A 20,866-nucleotide genomic window follows, 5' to 3' on the forward strand; every position below is an offset into this window, starting at 1 on the left:
TTTTCAAAGTCACCTCCTTGCCCGGCGTCTGACAGCTGGCTTGTCTGAACTCTTAGCCCACCAGCTTTTACCATACAAGCTGGTGGAGTCTGATGCTTTCAAAAAAATTGTATCTATTGGGACACCGCAGTGGAAGGTACCTGGCAGAAATTTATTTTCACAAAAGGCAATCCCAAACCTGTACTCTGTTGTTCTAAAGGAAGTTATGGCATGTCTGGCACACAGCGTTGGGGCAAGGGTCCATATGACCACGGATAGCTGGTCTGCAAAGCATGGTCAGGGCAGGTATATCACCTACACTGCACATTGGGTAAACCTGCTGACTTCTGACAAGCATGGAATGCGTGGCTCTGCAGAAGAGTTGGTGACACCACCACGACTTGCAGGCAGGCCTGCTGCTACCTCCTCTACTCCTCCTACTCCATCCTCTTCCATAACCTCTTCCTCGGCTGAGTCCTCTTCAACTTCTGCATCTTACTCCACATCTATGGCACCCCCCCAGCTCCCCAGGTACTATGCTACATCTCGGGTACGGCAGTGTCACGCCGTTTTGGGGTTGACTTGCCTGAAAGCGGAGAGTCAAACCGCACCAGCACTCCTGACCGCCCTGAACGCACAGGTGGATCAGTGGCTGACTCCGCACCAACTGGAGATTGGCAAGGTTGTTTCTGACAATGGAAGCAATTTGGTGGCGGCATTGAAATTGGGCAAGTTGACACATGTGCCGTGCATGGCACATGTGTGTAATCTAATTGTACAACGATTTTTCCATAAGTACCCAGGCTTACAGGACATCCTGAAGCAGGCCAGGAAGGTGTGTGGACATTTCAAGCGTTCCTACATGGCCATGGCGCACTTGTCCGATATCCAGCGTCGAAACAACCTGCCAGTGAGGCGCTTGATTTGCGACAGCCCAACACGGTGGAATTCAACACTCCTAATGTTTGACCGCCTGCTCGACCAAGAAAAAGCTGTTAATGAGTATTTGTATGACCGTGGTGCTAGGCCAGCCTCTGGGGATCTGGGGATATTTTTTCCAAATTACTGGACGCTCATGCGCAATGCCTGTAGGCTCATGCGTCCTTTTGAGGAGGTGACAAACCGAAGGCACCACCAGCGACATCATACCATTTGTTTTCTTCCTGGAGCGTGCCCTGCGAAGAGTGCTGGATCAGGCAGTAGATGAGCATGAAGAGGAAGAGGAAGAGTTGTGGTGTCCATCACCCCCACAAACAGCCTTATCAGCAGCGCTTGCTGGACCTGCGGGAACGCAGGAAGAGGATTGTAAAGAATAGGAGTCAGAGGAGGAATGTGGCTTTGAGAAGGAGGAGGAAGACCGAGCACAACAGGCATCCCAGGGTGCTCGTTGTTGTCACCTCTCTGGTACCCGTGGTGTTGTAAGTGTCTGGGGGAAAGAAGATACCCTCAGTGAGATCAGTGAGGAGGAGGAATGGGACATGATTAGCTCGGCATCCAACCTTGTTCAAATGGGTTCTTTCATGCTGTCATGCCTGTTGAGGGACCCTCGTATAAAAAAGCTGAAGGAGAACGACCTGTACTGGGTGTCCACGCTCCTCGACCCCCGGTATAAGCATAAACTTCCTGAAATGTTACCAAATTCCCGCAAGTCGGAAAGGATGGAGCATTTTAAGAATAAATTAAAAACTATGCTTTACACAACATATAAGGGTGATGTCACAGCACCACGGGAATGTAACAGGGGAAGAGATGAAATTAATCTTCCTCCTCCTCCCACAACCACGGCGGCAAGGACAGGATGCTTTCCTTATGTCTTGTTGATGGAGGACATGCGTACCTTTTTAACTCCCATGCACCATCAGAGCCTTTCGGGATCTAGCCTTAGAGAAAGACTCAACCGACAGGTAGCAGACTACCTAGCTTTAACTGCGGATCTCGACACTCTCAGGAATGATGGACCCCTTGACTACTGGGTGTGCAGGCTTGACTTGTGGCCTGAGCTATCCCAATTTGCAATGGAACTTCTGGCCTGCCCCGCTTCAAGTGTCCTGTCCGAAAGGACTTTCAGTGCAGCAGGAGGTTTTGTCACTGAGAAGAGAAGTCGCCTAGGTCAAAAAAGCCTAGACTATCTCACTTTTATAAAAATGAATGAGGGCTGGATCCTGAAGGGACTGACATTGGGCGATACATTTGAATAAAAAAGGCCTGATGATGAGATGAGCTGGCTTGGGCTACAACTGGTACACAGGCTGGCCTTTTTTTTTGTTATAAAGCCGGAGGACTTGCTTGACTTATCCGCCAACAACTAGTGTTCAAGCCACAAGCTTTTAGGGCACTTTATAAATGTTTTACAAACATCAATTTTTCTGGCCGCTGCTACAGCAGTTGCTACAACAATACCCAAATTTTTCAGTCATTTGTACATTCCTAATTTTTCTGGCCTCTGCTGCTGCTCTGTGGGTACAAAACTCAAATAAAAAAAATAAGGCACATAACAGTGATTAAACTGTTACGAATAGTACAACTTAGCACAACACTCATATCTGGTGGACCATTAAATTGAACGCATATTGCCACAATTTTGAAGGAGGAGGACCGACCAAGCATCTTTATCCGTCTCTTGGTTGCTCTAAATTATCTCCGTGTTCCATCTATGCCATACCTGTACTCTATTGTGCAAAAGGGTGGCATTTGTGGTGTTTCATGCTGTTGTGCCTGTTGCGGGTCGTGGCCCATGGTATAAAAAGGCTGAAGGAGAACGACCTGTAATGGGTGCCCCAGCAAATTTTTAGAAAAATGTTCCCGGTTCCTCTCAATTATCTCCGGGTTTCTAAAATGGATGCCATACCTGTACTCGCTTGTGCAAAAGGATGGCATATGTGGTGGTGTTTCCTGCAGTTGTTTCTGTTGAGGGTGCTGGACCCTCTTATAAAAAGGCTGAAGGAGAACGACCTGGAGTGGGTGTCCAAACATGGTTTTTGGAGCAATTTCACTTTTCCATACAATTATCTGTGCGTTTCTAAAATCAATGCCGTACCAGTACTCTATTGTTCAAAAGGATGCCATATGTTCTCTTTCCTGCTGGTATTTTGTTTGAGGGTCCTGGACCCTCTTATAAAAAGGCCTAAGGAGAAAGAGGTGTACTGGGTGTCCACTCAATTTTTTTTTCTATTTCACATTTGCCCAAAATTATCTCTGGGTTTGTAAAATCAATGCTGTACCTGTACTCTATTGTTCAAAAGGATGCCATATGTCCTCTTTCCTGCTGGTGTTTTGTTTGAGGGTCCTGGACCCTCTTATAAAAAGGCTTAAGGAGAAAGAAGTGTACTGGGTGTCCATCGAATCATTTGTTTGATTCAAATTCCCGGTTGCAACAAATTATCTCCGGGTTTCTAAAGTCAATGCCTTTTCTGTAATCTAATTTTCAAAAGGATGCCATATGTCCTCTTTCCTGCTGCTGGTTTTGTTGAGGGTCCTGGAGCCTCTGCTAAAAAGGCCTAAGGATAAATAAGTGTATTGGGTGTCTAATCAATGTTCTTTTAGATTTCCCGGTTGCAACTAATTATCTCTGTGTTTCTAAAATCAATGCCTTTCCTGTAATCTATTATTCAAAAGGATTCCATATGTCCTCTTTCATGATGTTTTTTCTGTTGAGGCTCCGGGACCCTCTTATAAAAAGTCCTAAGGATAAATAAGTGTACTGGGTGTCTAATCAATGTTTTTTTCTATTTCCCGGTTGCAACTAATTATTTCTGGGTTTCTAAAATCAATGCCTTTCCTGTAATCTATTATTCAAAAGGATGCCATATGTCCTCTTCCATGATGTTTTTTCTGTTGAGGCTCCGGGAGCCTCTTTTAAAAAGGCCTAAGGATAAAGAAGTGTACTGGGTGTCCAATCAATGTTTTTTTCTATTTCCCGGTTCAGATAAATTATCTCTGGGATTCATAAATCAATGCCTTTCCTGTAATCTATTTTTCAAAAGGATGCCATATGTCCTCTTTCATGCTGTTGTTTCTGTTGAGGCTCCGGGAGCCTCTTATAAAAAGGCTTAATGATAAAGAAGTGTACTGGGTGTCCAATCAATGTTTTTTTCTATTTCCCGGTTCATATAAATGATATCTGGGATTCTAAAATCAATGCCTTAACTGTAATCAATTGCTCACAAGGATGCCATATGTCCTCTTTCATGCTGTTGTTTCTGTTGAGGCTCCGGGACCCTCTTATAAAAAGGCCTAAGGATAAAGAAGTGTACTGGGTGTCCAATCAATGTTTTTTTCTATTTCCCGGTTCAGATAAATTATCTCTGGGATTCATAAATCAATGCCTTAACTGTAATCAATTGTTCACAAGGATGCCATATGTCCTCTTTCATGCTGTTGTTTCTGTTGAGGCTCCGGGACCCTCTTATAAAAAGGCCTAAGGATAAAGAAGTGTGCTGGGTGTCCAATCAATGTTTTTTTTTTTATTTCACAGTTGCAAAAAAATGATCTATGGCTTTCTAAAATCTATGCCTTACCTGTCATCTATTGTTCAAAAGGATGCCATATGTCCTCTTTCCTGCTGTTGTTTTTGTTGGGGGTCCGGAACACTATTCTAAAAAGGCCGAAGGAGAACGACCTGTACTGTACTGGGTGTCCAATCATGTTTTTGTTTTCAATTTCACGGTTCATAATAAATATCGCTGTGTAACTAAAATCAATGCCATACCTGTACTCTGTTGTTCAAAAGGATGGCATATGTGGTGTTTCATTCTGTTGTGGTTGTTGAGGGTCGTGGCTGTGGGACAGCGTATAAAACGGCTGAAGGAGAACAACCTGTACAGCCTTGCTCTTCTTTTTAGGCAGGCCAGCTCTTTGCATACATGCCCACAGACTCTGTAACGCATGCCTCTTTTAGGGAGAGGTGCAGCCATAATGCAGGGTCAGAACCTCTGCCTGGAACTGTTATACTCGATTTTGCAAAAGGAAGTAACCTTACCATGGTTCCCTGCACGCACGTATTGTTGTTATATTTTGGTGAGGGTAATCATGATGGCCATGTAGACCACCACCGAGAGTCCTGGAAGTAACAGGGATGAGATGAAAGTGCTAAGAATAGTACTACTTAAAACAACCGAGTTAGCCATGGGTGTTAATCCAAGACCGCTTGGCTTTATTTTTGTTTTGGGTGCGGCTAATCATGCAGGCCATATAGAGCTGCCACCATTCGGTGTTGTATCAGCTATTTAACTAATAAGAACAGAACTACAAAAATACAACCAATGAAGGGCCTTATGAAGACTGAGCCAAGGTTGGATTGTAGTATTTGGTTAGGCTAATCATGATGGCCATGTAGACCACCACCGAGAGTCCTGGAAGTAACAGGGATGAGATGAAAGTGCTAAGAATAGTACTACTTGAAACAACCGAGTTAGCCATGGGTGTTAATCCAAGACCGCTTGGCTTTATTTTTGTTTTGGGTGCGGCTAATCATGCAGGCCATATAGAGCTGCCACCATTCGGTGTTGTATCAGCTATAAAAATAATAAGAACTGTACTATCAAAATACAGCCAATGAAGGGCCTATGAAGACTGAGCAAAGGTTGGATTGTAGTATTTTGTTCGGCTAATCATGATGGCCATGTAGACCACCTGTAACAGGGATGAAAGTGCTAAGAATAGTACTAATTGAAACAACCGAGTTAGCCATGGGTGTTAGTCTAAGACCACTCGGCTTTTTTTTGGGTTTGGGTGCAGCTAATCATGAAGGCCAGATAGACCTGCCACCATTTGGTGTTGTAACAGGTATTAAACTGCAAAGAACAGTACTACTTAACACAACCTACTTACCATGGGTCCCAGAGCATATGTTTGGTTATTATATTTTGTAAGGGTAATCATGCAGGCCATATAGACCGCCACCGATAGGGTGAGTATGAGTAACAGCTATTAAAATGCTAAGGACATTACTAATTAACACAACATAGTTACCATGGGTCGCAGACCAAGAGCAGATGTCTTATTATTATATTTTGTATGGGTAATCATCCAGGCCGTATAGACCTCACCAATTAGGGGGGGTTACAGAGATTAAAGTGCTAAGAATGGTAGTACTTAAAACACAACCTAGTTAAAATGGGTACCAGACCGCATGTCTTATTATTATATTTTTTCAGGGTAATCAGGCCGGCCATATAGACCACCCCCGATAGGGGGGGGTAACAGGGATTAAAGTGCTAAGAAAAGTACTAATTAACACAAGATAGTTATCATGGGTCCAACACTGTGTGTCTTGATGTTATACTTTGTCAGGGTAATCATGCAGGCCATATAGATCTCCCTTGATAGGGGGAGTAACAGGGATTACAGTTATAAGAATAGTACTACTTAAACACAACCTAATTACCATGGGTCCAAGACCAGATGTTTTTTTATTATACTTTGTCAGGCTAATCATGCAGGCCATATAGAGCTCCAACAAAAGGGGGGGTAAGAGGGATTCAAGTGATAAGAAAAATTTTACTTAACACAACAAAATTACCATGGGTCCCAGACCGCGTGTCTTGTTGTTATACTTTGTCAGGGTAATCATAACCGCCATATAGACCTCCACCAATAGGGGGAGTTACAGGGCTGAAAGTGCGAAGAATAGTACTACTTAACACAACCTAGTTGGGTCCAAGAACGCATGTTTAATTATTAGACTTTATCAGGGTAATTATATATCTAACAAATCTATCTATTTCTCTTCTATCGATTCTATCTAACTATCAATCTATGTATATCTATCTATCCTATCTATCAATCTATCTTCTGTCCAGGATGTTTTGAGACAGCCACTTGTGTTTCTGACAAATTTGAAGTAGGAGGACAGAACAATCATCTTCTTCCATCTCCCGGTTCCACAAATGAAGGCCATATAGACCTCATCTGATAGGGGGAGTAACAGGTTGTAGTAAAATGTTAAGAATATTACTACTTAACACACCACGGGTCACAGACCACATGTCTTATTGTTATACTGTGTCAGGGAAATTACATATATTTCAAATCAATTTATTTATATATCAAATCGATTGAACTATCAAACGTATCGATCAAATGTAGATTGCATCTATTGATCGATGTAATTCGTATCTATAAAATGTAAATTACATATTTTTGTTGATGTCATTCGTATCTATAAAATGTATATTGCATCTTTGATTCGATAACATTCGTATTTATCAAATGTATATTGCATCTATTGATCGATGTAATACGTATCGATCAAATGTATATTGCATCTATTGAGCTATGTACAGTGTATCGATTATATGTATATTGCATCGATTGAGCTATGTAATCTATGTATCTATCTATCAAATCTATCTATCTCGTGGTTGTGCAAGTGGACTGTTTGCGGTTGATTGCGGTGCGTAACACTTGGAGTTTGCTCTGTCACTGTGATGCGGCCGTAACCCTTACACTACCTGATAGATACGACATCATAACTGATGTTTTAAAGCACGTTATTGCAAACAATTTGGGAATGTTAGTTGATTTAGGCCCATTATGGGTTAAAAGCAGACTCTGCATAAAATATGTAGTTTTCCATGGGAGTTTTGCCATGGATCCCCCTCCAGCATGCCACAGTCCAGGTGTTAGTACCCTTGAAACAACTTTTCCATCACTATTGTGGCCAGAAAGAGTCCTTGTAAGTTTTAAAGTTCGCCTGCCTATTGAAGTCAATGGCGGTTCGCGCGGTTCGCGGGTTCGCGAACAATACGGGAAGTTCGAGTCCACCGTTCGCGAACCGAAAATTTTAGGTTCGCGAAATCACTACTGACTGCCCTAAACGCACAGGTGGATCAGTGGCTGACTCCGCACCAACTGGAGATTGGCAAGGTTGTTTCTGACAATGGAAGTAATTTGGTGGCGGCATTGAAATTGGGCAAGTTGACACATGTGCCGTGCATGGCACATGTGTGTAATCTGATTGTACAATGATTTGTCCATAAGTACCCAGGCTTACAGGACGTCCTGAAGCAGGCCAGGAAGGTGTGTGTAATGGAATAGGATTTCTGTTCGAAGCTCAACTGCAGATATTGACTGAAAATTATATTACAACAGTGTTTGACTTGTATCACTTCAGTATGTGATTGCACAGAGATGTTGAAGTACAATCAGGATTGTGAGAGTGAATTTATTCTGAGAAACCAATTATGTAAAAGACAGTATGCTACTGAGAGAATGTCTCTGTAAAGGTATCAGTGTCTGAGAAGATTCACTTGTATGATATTATTAGTAATTGCAAAGTTTAGCTGAGAGGTAAAGCTAATTCAAATTCCTTGTAAGCAGGAATTAACACACAGCAGGGTTTTATACAAGCTTCAGGTGACTGAGGTCAGAGCACAAATATGTTAACTAAGAAATTCAGGACAGAACGAGTGATGTTACTTTTACCCTGAATGCTTCTGTGCTCTTTTCACTGCTGCAGAGAAAAAATGACAGGCTGCTGAAAGTCAAAGGAATTTGAGGGAGGAGTTCTCCAGATGGCTGAATCGGCTTCTACGGATCTGAGATAACCTTCCAAAGGTCAAATAACATTGCAGTGCAAATATATACAGTGAGATTGTGAAGCAGGAGGTAACGGTTGATTGCAGAGAAAGAGGTTAGCTCAACGTGGTTGAAACAAACTGAATCCCTTCAATGGAAACAATGTTGCAAAGTTTTCCAAAAACAGACTTAGTTAGGAAGTTCACACGTTGTAGATTTAGGCAATAAATCAAGTAGAGGTTTAGTAATAAAGCTCAGTGGTGCTGCTGCTATACTGTTTAGCTAACAAAATACTAAGCACTGATCGTTGTACACACAGCTGATTTATCACCTTGGTAGGCAGGGCTTGATGACTCATGGCAGATAATTAAAGGTACAGAGCAAGCAAGCAAAATCCCTGACATTACCCCCTCCTCAAGCGAGCTGTCCCACAGCTCGAGGCTTAGGTCTTTCAGGATTATGGCGATGAAATAGCGAAATGAGTCTGGGTGCAGTGATGTTAGAAGCTGGTTCCCATGAATCGTCTTCAGGGGGGTCATTTTTCCATCTGATTAGATATTCCAGATTAGATGCACGCCAACGTGAATCCAGTATTGATTCCACTTCGTAATCTTCAGTATCACCACTAGATAAGATAGGTGGAAGAACAGGATCAGTTACCCTAGTGAACAGGTAAGGTATTACGAGAGAAACGTGGAACGTTGGATGTACCCGTAAGGTTGGGGGTAGTTCCAAAGTGATTGCATTATCATTAATCACTTTAAGGATTGGAAAAGGTCCAATGTATCGATGAGTGAATTTTTTAGAAGGTACTTGTAGCCGTAGATTCTTAGTAGAGAGCCAGACCTTATGGCCCACAGAATAACGTGGAGGAGTTCTTCTCCTTAGATCATAAAACCGTTTATAGTTGTCTTGTGCTCTTTGGATGTTTTGTTTGATCCTAGAGAAATTGTCGGTTAACTTTCTACTGAAATCTTCCAAAGGTGGAGAGTTGCTTGCAAGAGCTGAGTTTAGAAAAAATGATGGATGATAACCATAGTTTGCATAAAACGGTGAAGTTTTGATGGAAGAGTTTGTTAAGCTATTGTAGGCATATTCTGCCATGGGTAGAAATTCTAACCACTGATCCTGCCTTTGACTACAAAAACAACGTAGATATTCCTCCAACCACTGATTTACCCTCTCGGTTTGACCGTTGGTTTGAGGGTGGAAAGAGGTGCTGTATCGGTGGTCAATCTTTAATAGCATGCAAAGTTTTGTCCAGAAGCGAGAGGTAAATTGGGTACCTCTATCACTGATGATCCGTTTTGGTGTTCCATGTAATCTTACGACATTGTCTAAAAAAACTTTGGCAGTTTCTGAGGAAGTAGGCAGCTTTTGAAAGGGATGAAATGTCCCATTTTGGTGAAGGTATCAACTACAACCAAAATAGTATTATGTCTTTGAGATGATGGTAACTCAACGATAAAATCCATCGAGACTTGTTCCCATGGTCTGTTTGCTATTGGGAGTGGCATGAGGAGGCCGTATGGTCGGTGTCTTTCTGATTTTGCAGTGGTGCATACTATGCAGGATTTTATGTATCTCTGAACCGTTTGTTTCATTTTAGGCCACCTGTAATTTCTTTGTAGGAGTTCTATTGTGCGATTTACCCCTGGATGTCCTGACATTGGGGAATCATGATGGTATTTTAGAAGTAAAGATCTTAGGCTGTACGGTATATATATCTGATTGTTGTGGTAGTAAATACCATCTTTCTCTGTTAAGTGGGTTTGGGGTATCTCTTTGTCATCCAGTGTAGATCTTTTTATATCGGTTAGGAGTTTTGAGGTGAATCCAATGAATCGATCAGAGGGTATTATAGGAGTTGACTGGTTCATCTGTGGAGGTTTTGTATATAACCTTGATAAAGCGTCAGCCTTCCCATTTTTGCTAGCGGGACGATAAATTATATGGAAATCGAATCTGGCAAAGAAGAGACACCATCAAACCTGTCTTGCTGATAAGGTTTTGTTGTTCTGCAAGTATTGGAGATTTTTATGATCCGTATATATAGTTATGGGGTATTTTGCTCCTTCCAAAAGATGTCTCCAGTTCTCAAGTGCTCTTCGGATGGCCAGAAGCTCCTTGTCACCTATACTGTAGTTCATTTTAGCTGAAGTCATAATCTTTGAATAGAACGATACCGGATGGAGGGGTTCAGTAAGGGATTGTCTTTGTGAAAGAACAGCTCTGATGGCGAAATCAGAGGAATCGACTTCAAGCATAAATTGAATATCCGGATTAGGAAAACGGTAAAATGGGAGCTGTAGAAAAGCTGAACTTTAGGAAATTAAAAGCTGAAGAAGCTTCCTTGGTCCAGGAGAAAGGCTTTGATGCACTGGTGAGTTGTGTGAGGGGTTTAGCTACTTTAGAGAAATCTTTGATAAACTTCCGGTAATAGTTCGAGAAACCAAGGAATCTCTGTAGCTCCTTTTTAGTAGTCGGTTCAGGCCAATCCAAAACGGTCTCTACTTTTTTATGTTGCATACTAATACCAGTTGGAGAGATCTCATACCCCAGAAAGGATATACGGTTACAATGAAATTGACATTTTTCCAATTTTGCGTACAGTTTATGTACTCGTAGTCTGGAGAGGACCCACCGGACATGCTTCTCATGTTCTTCTAGTGTTTTGGAGTATATAAGGATGTCATCAAGATAGACTACTAAACAGATATCAAGCAAGTCACGGAAAATGTCATTGACAAAATGTTGGAAGGTGGCAGGGGCATTGCATAGCCCAAATGGCATTACCAGGTATTCAAATAAGCCATATCTCGTCCGAAAAGCAGTGAGCCATTCGTCTCCCTCACGAATACGAACCAGATTATACGCCCCTCTGAGATCGAGTTTGGTATAAATGGTTGCATCAGACAGTCGTTCTATCATCTCTGGTATCAATGGTAAAGGGTAGCGGTTCTTTATAGTTCTTTTATTGAGCTCCCTATAGTCGATTATGTTCTTCACATAGAACATACCCGCACCTGCTGGAGAAGTGGATACCCTGATAAAACCTTTTTTCAAATTCTCCTCCAAGTAGGTCTTGAGATGTTCCAATTCATGTTGGCTGAGAGGGTAAACATGTCCAACAGGAATAGTGGCACCTGGTTGTAACTGGATAGGGCAGTCGTATGGACGATGTGGTGGTAGACACTCTGCTTTGGTCTTGCTAAAGACGTCTTCAAAATCCTTATAAGTTTCTGGTATAGGCAATGAATCTGTAAGAGAGTGAAGTAGAAACTGCTGTGGAAAACAAGTGCTATGACAATATGCTGAATTAAAACATACCTGTGAGGTATACCAATTAATAGAAGGTTCATGTTGCTGAAGCCAGGAAATGCCTAGAACAACTGAAAAGTGTGGTGAAGGCAACACATCAAAAGATATATACTCAGTATGGCCTTTTTCTGAAACAACCATAAGTGGTACTGTATGATGTGTGATAGGTCCGTTAGATATGGTAGACCCATCAATAACTCTAATGACCAAGGGTTTTGTTTTCAACACAAGTGGAATTTTATTGGTGGATACAATTTCAGAATCAAAGTTCCCGAAAGCTCCTGAGTCAATTATGGCTTCAGTGTGTATCCTTTTGTGATCCCACTGTAATAAGAGAGATAGTTTACAGTAAGTTATTGTTTCTTGAAATAGATGAGTAGAATGAATAAAAGAACACTTACGTTTCTTATTCCTTGAGAGGATGGGACAGTCTGAGACAGTATGGGATGGATCTGCGCAGTACACACACAAACTCTTTGCCTTTCTCCTGAACCGCTCTTCTGCCGTTAAGGGACCTCTAAGTACTCCTATCTCCATAGGTGTAGGTTGACTAGCAGTTGTAGAGGGACTCCGGTTATAGGTAGTAGGTCTTGAGAATGATTCAGTATGAGTACGTTCAGATCTCCTTTCTAGGAGTCTTCTATCTATCTGCGTGGCAACTCTCATTAAGGCCTCTAGGGTTGGAGGAAGGTCGATTCTGGCTAGTTCGTCCTTCAACGATTCAGACAAGCCAAGTCGGAACTGATTTCCGAGTGCAATTGGGCTCCATAATGAATCTGTTGCATAGAGTTTAAACTCGGTAATATAGTCCTCTACCGGTCTCTTGCCTTGTTTAAGGTCTCTTATTTTGGCTTCTGATGTTAATTGAATGTCCTTATCGAGGTATAACTCATCCATATTATCAAAAAAAATCCCTAAAGAAGATATAATAGGATCCTGATGTTCACAGAGGTTATCAGCCCATCCTCTAGGTTCTCCTCTAAGGAAAGAGGTGACCGTAAGAACTTTGATTCTATCTGTGGGGTAACTGCTGGGTTTCAAGTTGAAAAGTAGATGGCAAGCGTTTTTAAATTGCCTATACAATTTTCTATTCCCGGTAAATGGTTCAGGTAATGACACCAGAGGCTCAGGTGGTGTCTCATGAGTAGCCTTTACAGCAATAGAATCTTTTATAATCTCTCTAAGTGATTGGTTCTCCACTTGTAGATCTCTCACTGCCTGAGCAATCTGATCAACTCTCTGTGTCAGGTTGTAGACAAGTTGAGGTATATCCGCTGGCTCCATGGTTGAAGGCTTAGTATTATGTAATGGAATAGGATTTCTGTTCGAAGCTCAACTGCAGATATTGACTGAAAATGATATTACACACAGTGTTTGACTTGTATCACTTCAGTATGTGATTGCACAGAGATGTTGAAGTACAATCAGGATTGTGAGAGTGAATTTATTCTGAGAAACCAATTATGTAAAAGACAGTATGCTACTGAGAGAATGTCTCTGTAAAGGTATCAGTGTCTGAGAAGATTCACTTGTATGATATTATTAGTAATTGCAAAGTTTAGCTGAGAGGTAAAGCTAATTCAAATTCCTTGTAAGCAGGATTAACACACAGCAGGGTTTTATACAAGCTTCAGGTGACTGAGGTCAGAGCACAAATATGTTAACTAAGAAATTCAGGACAGAACGAGTGATGTTACTTTTACCCTGAATGCTTCTGTGCTCTTTTCACTGCTGCAGAGAAAAAATGACAGGCTGCTGAAAGTCAAAGTAATTTGAGGGAGGAGTTCTCCAGATGGCTGAATCGGCTTCTACGGATCTGAGATAACCTTCCAAAGGTCAAATAACATTGCGGTGCAAATATATACAGTTAGATTGTGAAGCAGGAGGTAACGGTTGATTCCAGAGAAAGAGGTTAGAAAGTCACAGTTCAATCAGCTGTCTCCTGGTAGTAGCTGAAATAGCTCAGCGTGGTTGAAACAAACTGAATCCCTTCAATGGAAACAATGTTGCAAAGTTTTCCAAAAACAGACTTAGTTAGGAAGTTCACACGTTGTAGATTTAGGCAATAAATCAAGTAGAGGTTTAGTAATAAAGCTCAGTGGTTCTGCTGCTATACTGTTTAGCTAACAAAATACTAAGCACTGATCGTTGTACACACAGCTGATTTATCACTTTGGTAGACAGGGCTTGATGACTCATGGCAGATAATTAAAGGTACAGAGCAAGCAAGCCAAATCCCTGACAGTGTGTGGCCATTTCAAGCATTCCTACCCGGCCATGGCGCACTTGTCCAATATCCAGCGTCGAAAAAACCTGCCAGTGAGGCGCTTGATTTGCGACAGCCTGACACGGTGGAATTCAACACTCCTAAAGTTTGACCGCCTGCTCCAACAAGAAAAAGCTGTTAATGAGTATTTGTATGACCGGGGTGCCAAGACAGCCTCTGGGGAGCTGGGGATTTTTTTGCCAAATTACTGGACGCTCATGCGCAATGCCTGTAGGCTCATGCATCCTTTTGAGGAGGTGACAAACCTTGTCAGTCGCACCGAAGGCACCATCAGCGACATCATACCATTTGTTTTCTTCCTGGAGCGTGCCCTGCGAAGAGTGCTGGATCAGGCCGTAGATGAGCGTGAAGAGGAAGAGGAAGAGTTGTGGTATCCATCACCCCCACAAACAGCCTTATCAGCATCGCTTGCTGGACCTGCGGCAACGCAGGAAGAGGATTGTGAGGAAGAGGAGTCAGAGGAGGAATGTGGCTTTGAGGAGAAGGAGGAGGAGGAAGACCGAGCACAACAGGCATCCCAGGGTGCTCATTGTTGTCACCTCTCTGGTACCCGTGGTGTTGTACGTGGCTGGGGGGAAGAAGATACCCTCAGTGAGATCAGTGAGGACGAGGAACGGGACATGATTAGCTCGGCATCCAACCTTGTTCAAATGGGTTCTTTCATGCTGTCGTGCCTGTTGAGGGACCCTTGTATAAAAAAGCTGAAGGAGAACGACCTGTACTGGGTGTCCACGCTCCTCGACTCCCGGTATAAGCATAAAGTGCCTGAAATGTTACCAAATTTCCGCAAGTCGGAAAGGATGGAGCATTTTAAAAATAAATTAAAAAATATGCTTTACACAGCGTATAAGGGTGATGTCACAGCACAACGGGAATCTAACAGGGGAAGAGATGAAAGTAATCCTCCTCCTCCCACGACCACGGCGGCAAGGACAGGACGCTTTCCTGACGTCTTGTTGATGGAGGACATGCGTACCTTTTTAACTCCCATGCATCCCCAGAGCCTTTCGGGATCCAGCCTCAGAGAAAGACTCAACCGACAGGTAGCAGACTACCTAGCATTAACTGCGGATCTCGACACTCTCAGGAGCGATGGACCCCTTGACTACTGGGTGTGCAGGCTTGACTTGTGGCCTGAGCTATCCCAATTTGCAGTGGAACTTCTGGCCTGCCCCGCTTCAAGTGTCCTGTCCGAAAGGACCTTCAGTGCAGCAGGAGGTTTTGTCACTGAGAAGAGAAGTCGCCTAGGTCAAAAAAGCCTTGACTATCTCACTTTTATTAAAATGAATGAGGGATGGATCCTGAAGGGACTGACATTGGGTGATACATTTGAGTAAAAAAGGCCTGATGATGAGATGAACTGGCTTGGGCTACAACTGGTACACACGCTGGCTTTTTTTTTCTTATAATGCAGGATGACTTGCTTGACTTATCCGCCAACAACTAGTGTTCAAGCCACAAGCTTTTAGGGCACTTTCTAAATGTTTTACAAACATCAATTTTTCTGGCCGCTGCTACAGCAGTGGCTACAACAATACCCAATTTTTCAGTCATTTGTACATGCCTAATTTTTCTGGCCTCTGCTGCTGCTCTGTGGGTACAAAACTCAAATAAAAAAATAAGGCACATAACGGTGATTAAACTGTTAAGAATAGTACAACTTAACACACCACTCATATCTGGTGGACCATTAAATTGCACGCGCAGTGCCCCAAATGTGAAGGTGGAGGACCGATCAAGCATCTTTATCCGTCTCTTGGTTGCTCTAAATTATCTCCGGATCCCATCGATGCCATACCTGTACTCTATTGTGCAAAAGGGTGGCATATGTGGTGTTTCATGCTGTTGTGCCTGTTGCGGTTCGTGGCCCATGGTATAAAAAGGCTGAAGGAGAACGACCTGTAATGGGTGTCCAAGCACATTTTTTGAAAAATGTTCCCGGTTCCTCTCAATTATCTCCGGGCTCCTAAAATCAATGGCATACCTGTACGTGATTGTGCAAAAGGATGGCATATGTGGTGTTTCCTGCAGTTGTTTCTGTTGAGGGTGCTGGACCCTCTTATAAAAAGGCTGAAGGAGAACGACCTGTACTGGGTGTCCAAGCATGGTTTTTTGGCCAATTTCACGTTTCCAAAAATTATCTCGGGGTTTCTAAAATCAATGCCGTACCTGTACTCTATTGTTCAAAAGGATGCCATATGTCCTCTTTCCTGCTGTTGTTTCTGTTGAGGATCCTGGACCCTCTTATAAAAAGGCTGAAGGAGAAAGAAGTGTACTGGCTGTCCAATCAATGTTTTTTTCTATTTCCTGTTTCATAAAAATTATCTCCGGGTTTCTAAAATCAATGCTGTACCTGTACACTGTTGTTCAAAAGGATGCCATATGTCCTCTTTCCTGCTGTTGTTTCATATGAGGGTCCTGGAGCCTCTTATAAAAAGGCTGAAGTAAAAAGAATTGTACTGGGTGTCCAATCATTTTTTTTGTTCAATTTCACGGTTGCAACAAATTATCTCAGGGTTTCTAAAATCAATGCCTTCCTGTAATCTATTGTTCAAAAGGATGCCATATGTCCTCTTTCCTGCTGTTGTTTCTGTTGAGGGTCCTGGACCCTCTTATAAAAAGGCCGAAGGAGAAAGAAGTGTACTGGGTGTCCTGTCCAATCAATGTTTTTTTCTATTTCACGTTTCCTAAAAATTATCTCTGGGTTTCTAAAATCAATGCTGTACCTGTACTCTATTGTTCAAAAGGATGCCATATGTCCTCTTTCCTGCTGTTGTTTCTGTTGAGGATCCTGGACCCTCTTATAAAAAGGCTGAAGGAGAAAGAAGTGTACTGGCTGTCCAATCAATGTTTTTTTCTATTTCCCGTTTCATAAAAATTATCTCCGGGTTTCTAAAATCAATGCTGTACCTGTACGCTGTTGTTCAAAAGGATGCCATATGTCCTCTTTCCTGCTGTTGTTTCATATGAGGGTCCTGGAGCCTCTTATAAAAAGGCTGAAGTAGAAAGAATTGTACTGGGTGTCCAATCATTTTTTTTGTTCAATTTCACGGTTGCAACAAATTATCTCAGGGTTTCTAAAATCAATGCCTTCCCTGTAATCTATTGTTCAAAGGGATGCCATATGTCCTCTTTCCTGCTGTTGTTTCTGTTGAGGGTCCTGGACCCTCTTATAAAAAGGCCGAAGGAGAAAGAAGTGTACTGGGTGTCCTGTCCAATCAATGTTTTTTTCTATTTCACGTTTCCTAAAAATTATCTCTGGGTTTCTAAAATCAATGCTGTACCTGTACTCTATTGTTCAAAAGGATGCCATATGTCCTCTTTCCCGCTGTTGTTTTTCTAAAAAGGCAGAAGGAGAACGACCTGTACTGTACTGGGAGTCCAAGCATGTTTTTTTTTTTTCAATTTCACGGTTCCTAAAAAATATCTCTGTAACTAAAATCAATGCCATACCTGTACTCTATTGTTCATAAGGATGGCATATGTGGTGTTTCATTCTGTTGTGGCTGTTGAGGGTCGTGGGCAATCGTATAAAACGGCTGAAGGAGAACGACCTGTACTGCCTTGCTGCTCCTTTTAGGCAGGCCAGCTCTTTGCATACATGCCCACAGACTCTGTAACGCATGCCTCTTTTAGGGAGAGGTGCAGCCATAATGCAGGGTCAGAACCTCTGCCTGCAACTGTTATACTTGATTTTGCGAAAGGAAGTAACCTTACCATGGTTCCCTGACCGCACGTCTTGTTGTTATATTTTGGTGAGGGTAATCATGATGGCCATGTAGACCACCCCCAAGAGGCCTGGAAGTAACAGGGATGAAAGTGCTAAGAATAGTACAACTTGAAACAACCGAGTTAGCCATGGGTGTTAGTCCAAGACCGCTTGGCTTTTTTTTGGTTTGGGTGCGGCTAATAATGCAGGCCATATAGAACTGCCACCATTCGGTGTTGTATCAGGTATTAAACTAATAAGAATAGTACTACCAAAATACAGCCAACTAAGGGCCTATCAAGACTGAGCCAAGGTTGGATTGTAGTATTTTGTTAGGCTAATCATGATGGCCATGTAGACCACCCTCTGAGAGGCCTAGAAGTAACAGGGATGAGATGAAAGTGCTAAGAATAGTACAACTTGAAACAACCGAGTTAGCCATGGGTGTTAGTCCAAGACCGCTTGGCTTTTTTTTGGTTTGGGTGCGGCTAATAATGCAGGCCATATAGAACTGCCACCATTCGGTGTTGTATCAGGTATTAAACTAATAAGAATAGTACTACCAAAATACAGCCAACTAAGGGCCTATCAAGACTGAGCCAAGGTTGGATTGTAGTATTTTGTTAGGCTAATCATGATGGCCATGTAGACCACCCTCTGAGAGGCCTGGAAGTAACAGGGATGAGATGAAAGTGCTAAGAATAGTACAACTTGAAACAACCGAGATAGCCATGGGTGTTAGTCCAAGACCACTTGGCTTTTTTTTGGTTTGGGTGCGGCTAATCATGCAGGCCATATAGACCTGCCACCATTCGGTGTTGTATCAGGTATTAAACTAATAAGAACAGTACTACCAAAATACAGCCAATTAAGGGCCTATCAAGACTGAGCCAAGGTTGGATTGTAGTATTTTGTTAGGCTAATCATGATGGCCATGTAGACCACCCCCTGAGAGGCCTGGAAGTAACAGGGATGAGATGAAAGTGCTAAGAATAGTACAACTTGAAACAACCAAGTTAGCCATGGGTGTTAGTCCAAGACCGCTTGGCTTTTTTTTGGGTTTGGGTGTGGCTAATCATGAAGGCCATATAGACCTGCCACCATTCGGTGTTGTAACAGGTATTAAACTGCTAAGAACAGTACTACTTAACACAAACTTACCATGGGTCCCAGAGCATATGTCTTATTATTATATTTTGTTCGGTTAATCATGCAGGCCATATAGACCTCCCCCGATAGGGTGATTAACAGGTATTAAAATGCTAAGAAGAGTACTACTTAACACAACCTAGTTACCATGGGTCCCAGACCGCATGTCTTGTTATTATATTTTGTAAGGGTAATCATGCAGGCCATATAGACCTCCACCGACAGGGTGAGTAACAGGTATTAAAATGCTAAGAACAGTACTACTTAACACAACCTAGTTAACATGGGTCCCAGACCCAGAGCAGATGTCTTATTATTATATTTTGTATGGGTAATCATGCAGGCCGTATAGACATCCCCAGATAGGGGGAGTTACAGAGATTAAAGTGCTAAGAATAGTACTACTTAAAACACAGCCTAGTTAACATGGGTCCCAGACCGCATGTCTTATTATTATATTTTGTCAGGGTAATCAGGCAGGCCATATAGACCTCCCCCGATGGGGGGGGGGGGGGGTAACAGGGATTAAAGTGCTAAGAAAAGTACTAATTAACACAAGCCCCCCGATGGGGGGTAACAGGGATTAAAGTGCTAAGAAAAGTACTAATTAACACAAGCTAGTTACCATGGATCCAACACTGTGTGTCTTGTTGTTATACTTTGTCAGGGTAATCATGCAGGCCATATAGACCTCCCTTGATAGGCGAGTAACAGGGATTACAGTTCTAAGAATAGTACTACTTAACACAACCTAGTTACCATGGGTCCCAGACTAGATGTTTTCTTGTTATACTTTGTCAGGCTAATCGTGCAGGCCATATAGAACTCCACCAAAAGGGGGGGGTAAGAGGGATTAAAGTGCTAAGAAAAGTTTTACTTAACACAACCGAATTACCATGGGTAACAGACCGCGTGTCTTGTTGTTATACTTTGTCAGGGTAATCATACACGCCATATAGACCTCCACCAATAGGGGGAGTTACAGGGCTGAAAGTGCTAAGAATAGTACTACTTAACACAACCAAGTTACCATGGGTCCAAGACCGCATGTTTAATTATTATACTTTGTCAGGGTAATTATATATCTAACAAATCTATCTATTTCGCTTCTATCGATTCTATCTAACTATCAATGTATGTATATCTATCTATCTATCCTATCTATCTATCTTCTGTCTGGACTGTTTTGAGACAGACAGTTGTGTTTTTGACAAATTTGAAGTAGGAGGACAGACCAATCATCTTCTTCCATCTCCCGGTTCCAAAAATGAAGGCCATATAGACCTCCCCCGATAGGGGGAGTAACAGGTTGTAGTAAACTGCTAAGAATAGTACTACTTAACACACCACAGGTCACAGACCGCATGTCTTATTGTTATACTCTGTCAGGGAAATTATATATATTTCAAATCTATTTATTTATGTATCAAATCGATCGAACTATCAAACGTATCTATCAAATGTATATTGCATCTATTGATCGATGTAATTCGTATCTATAAAATGTATATTACATATTTTGGTTGATGTAATTCGTATCGATCATATGTATATTGCATCGATTGAGCTATGTAATCTATGTGTCTATCTATCAAATCTATCTATCTCGTGGTTGTGCAAATGGACTGTTTGCGGTTGATTGCGGTGCGTTACACTTGGAGTTTGCTCTGTCACTGTGAAGCGGCCGTAACCCTTACACTACCTGATAGATACGACATCATAACAGATGTTTTAAAGCACGTTATTGCAAACAATTTGGGAATGTTAGGTGATTTAGGCCCTTTATGGGTTAAAAGCAGACTCTGCATAAACTAGGTAATTTTCCATGGGAGTTTTGCCAGGGATCCCCCTCCAGCATGCCACAGTCCCGGTGTTAGTCCCCTTGAAACAACTTTTCCATCACT

Source organism: Bombina bombina, chromosome 10 (genome assembly GCF_027579735.1).
Source record: "Bombina bombina isolate aBomBom1 chromosome 10, aBomBom1.pri, whole genome shotgun sequence".
Classification (NCBI taxonomy): Eukaryota; Metazoa; Chordata; class Amphibia; order Anura; family Bombinatoridae; genus Bombina; species Bombina bombina.